Here is a 6,066-nt window from a genome sequence, read left to right on the forward strand (position 1 = left end):
AAAGAGCATCTTTTTCTGAAATAATGATTTGAGATGCCAAAGTGGGTGATATTCTTTTGTATATTATGCTCTGAATGTGTGAGAAAACTCTAAATGAAGTGAGGATAATATGAGAACAAAGAGCAGTCTGACTACAGTGTATTGTCATCATCCTGGCTCCAATCATTCTTGTTTCCTTAAACAGACACACAACTAATTTTGGTATGTTTCAGAAATGCATGGAAAATAGTCCTGCGTATATGTGTTTATATTATCACCCATTACATTATCACTGCTGATTGATCTTTTTGTCCTACAGAGTCCATTACAAATTTTCATTTTTTTCTTTTTTTAAAGAAAGTAAACTTTACTTGGTAAAACTTGGTTCAAACTTTGAATACATCATGGAACAATTATTTGGAGCAATCATTGATATGACAGAAGAGATTATATTTGAGAATACATGTATCACTAATGAGGCACTGTGAATCTGTAAAATCTTGCTTCACAGGTCATAGACTGCCCAATATATTTCCAGTATGATGCTGGTCACAAAGTAAGATAAGCATGGTAGATTGAGGCATACTTCTTTGTACAGGGAGAGAGAGCCTTTCTAGCGTTTTTCTTGTTTAATGGTACAGTACTGATTGATAAAGGAGTGTTTCATATCGAGTTGACTGTGAAATATTCACAAACAAAAACTAGGCTTTGTTCAAATTTGTCCCCAAGAGCAGCTGAAGTCTGATATTTAGTTTGTTGAGTTGTTGATTTAAACTTTTCTTCTTACATTACTTGCTTCCTCACTGTGTGCTTGGGTTGTCAAATGTTCTGGGTGCATAAGCGTATTTTGTTATCACACAGTGATATCACTGGTTTGAACTATTGTGCACTTGTTTGCTGTGGGTTATAAAGGTGATCTAAACCCTTTCGTGAGGCTTGGAATTAAGAGCACAGGTCATAGGTCAGAGTTGTGGATTTCCTGACTGTGAAACATTTAATGCTACATTACTATTCAGTCCGGTGACTGAAGAGTGTACATGTGACCCGAATTTGTATAAACATCATACTGTTGCTCATGACATTTAATATACACTTGTACGGTATTACTATACCTAAGAGGTGCTATTTCCAAGCATTCATTCATTTCAGTGGTACGGAATCATGAGTTGATGCTGACTTGTTGGATTGTAGCTTTAGTCTCATATTTATATGATATATGTAGAATTTTATGGAAGAATATATCAAGAGTTGATTTATATAGAGGAGGGTAAACCTATTGTTGAATTTTATTCATGCTTGATAGTATGTAATAATATATAACATTTATAAAGTGCTGAATATCAAATCTGTGTTTAGCAGCCATGAGAGCAATTTTACGATTTTTTTCACACTGTGTAAAGTCCAATGCTGTTCTAAGTAACTGTGTGAAACATAGATTATGGCTTTATTGATTGGCATGAGGATAAATGAGTTCTGTGACTGAACAGACATCAGACCTCATAGTATCAATGTCCAGTCCATTTTTCTCTGGGTATGACGTGTTTTGACAGACAGACAAAATGAGTAGAAGCAACAGACAAGAAACAAAATCTTGTAAGTTTTATGATATTGCCAACTGTCCATGTTTAAACTCCAGGTGGATCAACTTCTTATCTCAATAGATCTATACTTTCTCTGGTGATGTCCAGTACTCTTTTCTTTTCTTTGCGATCATATTTCGAGCAATTTTCGTTAAACATATCACTGGAGTACATGTAGCACTTTGCTTCCATTCACATTGATGAAGACAAAGTACAACGCATGTCAGGATACTGAGACTTTAGTATACTCAGAACCACTACAAGGAATGTTGTAAGTGGCACACCTCTACATCAGCTCAATTGTATCCCTGATTGTTATGAATTGGTTTGAAAAGTTCTATCATACCATATTCATTGGAAGGGAAGTAATGCTCATTTTAAGTCAGTTGCAGTGCAAGTGATGTGGAAAGTAACAGATTCAAGTGGAAAGCCAGTGAGCTTTCAGAAATTTGTCATGTGTGTCAAAATGTACTGATTTCAAATGACAGGTCTTCTCTGCACTACAAGGCTACAAGTAAATAAGATGTGAAGATTAATTTCATGTTTTACAGGTAACCAAAGTTCTTTGCAGATAAAAGCAGTAGGCAGAGGTGTGGCAGACTGGACACATCTTTTGACACTGTTTTGTTTTGATACCCGTGACTAGGAGTCATGCCGTGGGCTTTTAAGTGATCAGTCTAAACCTAATAAGAATGCATCAAATAGCAGCAAGGTGACTGCTTGTCAGGAGCTTGTGGGCTTGTAGTATTCTTAGTTTTATGTGCCCTTAATGACCTGCCTGGACTGTTTATTTTGAAGAAAACATGCAATAAACACAGATATAAAACACTTAAACATGTCAAAGTTTACATTTTCTGTGAATCATTTTATTACAAATTTAAATGCTTCTATGATTAATATTTCATGATTCAAATTGGAACATTTGATAAACTGAATCACTTACCAGTACACATCTAAACAGATTTGATCTGCACTAATGCCACTATATACATGACTTACCACCCACACTTACAACCCATCAACATGCTACCTGAATTGATATAAAACACACATTGATTTATGTAACATAACTAATTGGGAAAGAACAGAGATGAGAACCATGAAAAACCACAAAAATAAGAAAAAAAACTTTTCATTTAAAATGTAACTATGGCTCTTGGCTCACAGGCTTTGTACATACATGTACATATTTTGTACAAGTAATTTGTAAATTAAAAAAAAACAAAATGTAAATTAACACCTGCATGTATCATGAATTCAACAACGATGCATGAACTAATTTCCCTCGTGTCATAAGAATCCTTCTCATGAAAGCAAGAATTTAATCAGTTTTCTTCACTGTCTCTTTGTACAGAGGGAGACAAAGTGAAGATAACTATACCTCAATCCTTATAAATCGAAGTGGTCTTTGAAAAATAGTGAAATGTTTTAAGAATGCTACTGCTCAGTTCACTTACTATCTTAAGTTGTACAGTCAACCTTGCTTAAGTCGACTTCGCATAAATCAAAAAATAGGGAAGTCAAAGGTCTCTTCAGGTCCTCTTCAAATTCTATTGATTCTAATCCCTCAAGTTGAATTTTCTCTCTAAGTTTAAGCTATTTCTTCAGTCCAAATAGATTTCACTTGAAAAAGGTTGACTGTATTTTTTTTTTCATTCTGTGCACAAAGGCAAAAAGCAATAGATACAGACTGTATCAATTCACACTGATAGTCTTAACTGATTCACATTAGACTGCATTAAGATACTTGAGGGCATATAAAATGCATAGACGGTGACAGAAAAAGAAATTCAAACTGGGTAGATGAAAAACAAACGATAACATAAATTCACTAGAATATATCAATCTGCACACTGAATATCTTGTTTTGTGTGTATTCTCGCAATGTTCATCACTGCTACACAAAGAAAGCAAGATTAACATATAACATCCTGCAAATAACTCTCTTTAAACTGTATATGGCAATAACAGAGTCAACAAAAAAACATTAGTTTTAAGTACGGTACATTGCAAACAAAGATTACTAGTACTGTTGGCTTACATACAGTGAGAAAGAAGGATGTAAACATACATAGCTTTCATATTTCTCATTTCATATTTTGAGGTGACATTGGCACATCCTGTTCTGGATTAACTACATTGACAGAATGCAAAATCTGATATACAGTGTATTCTCTCAAACATCTACCAGGCACAATTTTTCAGTGATTGTCACTCACATGGTTTACATTGAGCAAGCAGCAGACACAACTGAATCATCACCAACCACTGTCACTGAGCATATTCAGGATTGAAAGCACATTAAATAATAAGTCACCATGGTGCACCACGTATTCTTTCTGGAGTATGTGAGTGGCCCTGAAAAGGGCCTACCCAATGCCCACGTTTCGGCAAGCATGTTCTCGCCGTTCTCAAGGGAAATGGCGAGAACATGCTTGCCGAAACGTCGGGATTGGGTAGGCCCTTTTCAGGGCCACTCACATACTCCAGAAAGAATATGTGGTGCACCGTGAAGCCTTCTACCACCCAACGTTCTATCACCACGGAAGCCTTCAAAGATTTCAATAAGTCACCAATTAAACAGAGATACAAATATGATATTTAGAGATCAACTTTTCCTGTCTGCTTCCTGGGCTAGTTTTCATGGTGCACTGATAGCCTTGCACTAGGCTAAGTAGACTGCACACAAAAGGGGGGTTCACACGTACACCAAAATCTCGAGATTTGCATCGCAATCGCAAGCTCAAGATTTTTGCATGTGTGGACATAAAAAACCCCCAAAATTAGCGCGATGAATAGCACGATGCTAAACCTAAGAAATTTTGCGCTTATTTCTGAATTAGCGCACTAATTTGCCCTGCCAGTACATGTGAACGGTCGGGTTTAGAAACTTGAGTTTTTATATCCCATCATTCAATGCGCACATCACAACAGTGTGGCCTCTGTGAAGAGGTCCTTTACCTCTTTTGCGCACCACAACAACAGCGCATGAACCACACCACTTCAGACGTGCAAAACAACAATGGGCAAAGAGAAGCGCAGGCAGTCAAGTGCGCTGTGTGACGCAGTTAGCAGGTTTGGCTGTTATCTCGATCGGCAATTAGCGGGTTATTTCTCTATACATGTGAATGGTTGCAAAAAACTCGAGATTCTGAGCGCGATCGCTATCCCGCTAATTTGGAGTGTCTGAACAGTTGCAAAAAATCTTGAGATTTGGAGCGCGATCGTCATTCCGCTTTTTGTACATGTGAATACAGCTAAAGAGAACAGAGAAAAGAATTCTTGAGTAATCACATCTCTATATAATTCTGTTGTCTCCTTCTAGCCCTGAGCTGGTAGCAGATATGGTCAATATTGATTCTTACATGGAATCGAGTACTTCAACAGATATTTGTGACAAGATCATTTACTATTTCCATGAATTTTACTATAACTGCTTCAGTTTCTATCTAAAACAGGAACCCCATGACAGTGAGCCATCTGGACTGAAGAGTTTTCCTTGTCATACTTCATTCTCATTAGAACAGATGGACAGGTGAAATACAAAATGACTACCTTAGATCTTGTTCTACATTTATAAAATAACACCAACAAAGGTAGTTTTATTCTTTTAACACATTTCTTGACACACTGAGATCCCATTTCACTAGGCATGTAGCACAGTAATGTGCAACTGATATAAGCAAATCATTCGCATAACTTCTTGTACAAGAGGCTGAGAATAATAAAGTGAGGATGTTGACTACCGGGGGTCTGTAAAATGCCTTCTCTTGCATATATGATAGCAGTTCACTTAAAATAATGCAGGTATTTGAAATTAAGTGATATGCTGATTAATGTCTGTTCATTTATGAACTGAACTAGAAAAAAAATGACATTTGTGAAAGAGAAATGTGTGGAATCTGCCCCCCTCCAGTTTCAACATAGCCAAAAAAGCCCAGCCTGATTAGGGTTAAAGGGCTTCACTGTTGCACTTACCCAATGGCTAGGGCAGGCACCATATAAATACTATGATGCTGGTTAGCAAGCTAGTAGAGTATTACCCCTTTCAGTAACTCATGCATTTTTGGCCAGCTCCTGGCCCAAGCTACACAATTGGCCCGTGCCAAGCAGTAAAAATTGTGTATAGTAACTATAGTAGAGCCATGCTACTGTTACAATGATCCATACAGGGACTTGGCCACGTAAGGGACAATTACCAAGGTAACTGAACTTGTGCTCCGGCGAAGGGCTCGGCCAGGTAATGGTGACCTTTGACAGTGCAAGGAATTTTGGCCCGAGCCTGGCGCTGCTGTTGTTCATGAACTCTTTGATCTGCACCAGGACCACGCCTGGTGGTAGCTTCAGCAGCGCCAAAATAGCCTGCTCCTGGCGCGGGCCACTTTGGCCCGACCCATTCATAAACTAAAAATTTTACGACTTAGCTCGGGCCTGGCCCAAGCCAGAGGAGTTATTGAAAGGGGTTTATGACTTCTCAAAGAAAATGGGGGGGGGGGGGGGTGGGGGC

Source organism: Diadema antillarum, unplaced genomic scaffold (genome assembly GCF_040938485.1).
Source record: "Diadema antillarum isolate AM-2024a unplaced genomic scaffold, OU_Dant_1.0 scf00000028, whole genome shotgun sequence".
In the NCBI taxonomy this organism is placed as follows: Eukaryota; Metazoa; Echinodermata; class Echinoidea; order Diadematoida; family Diadematidae; genus Diadema; species Diadema antillarum.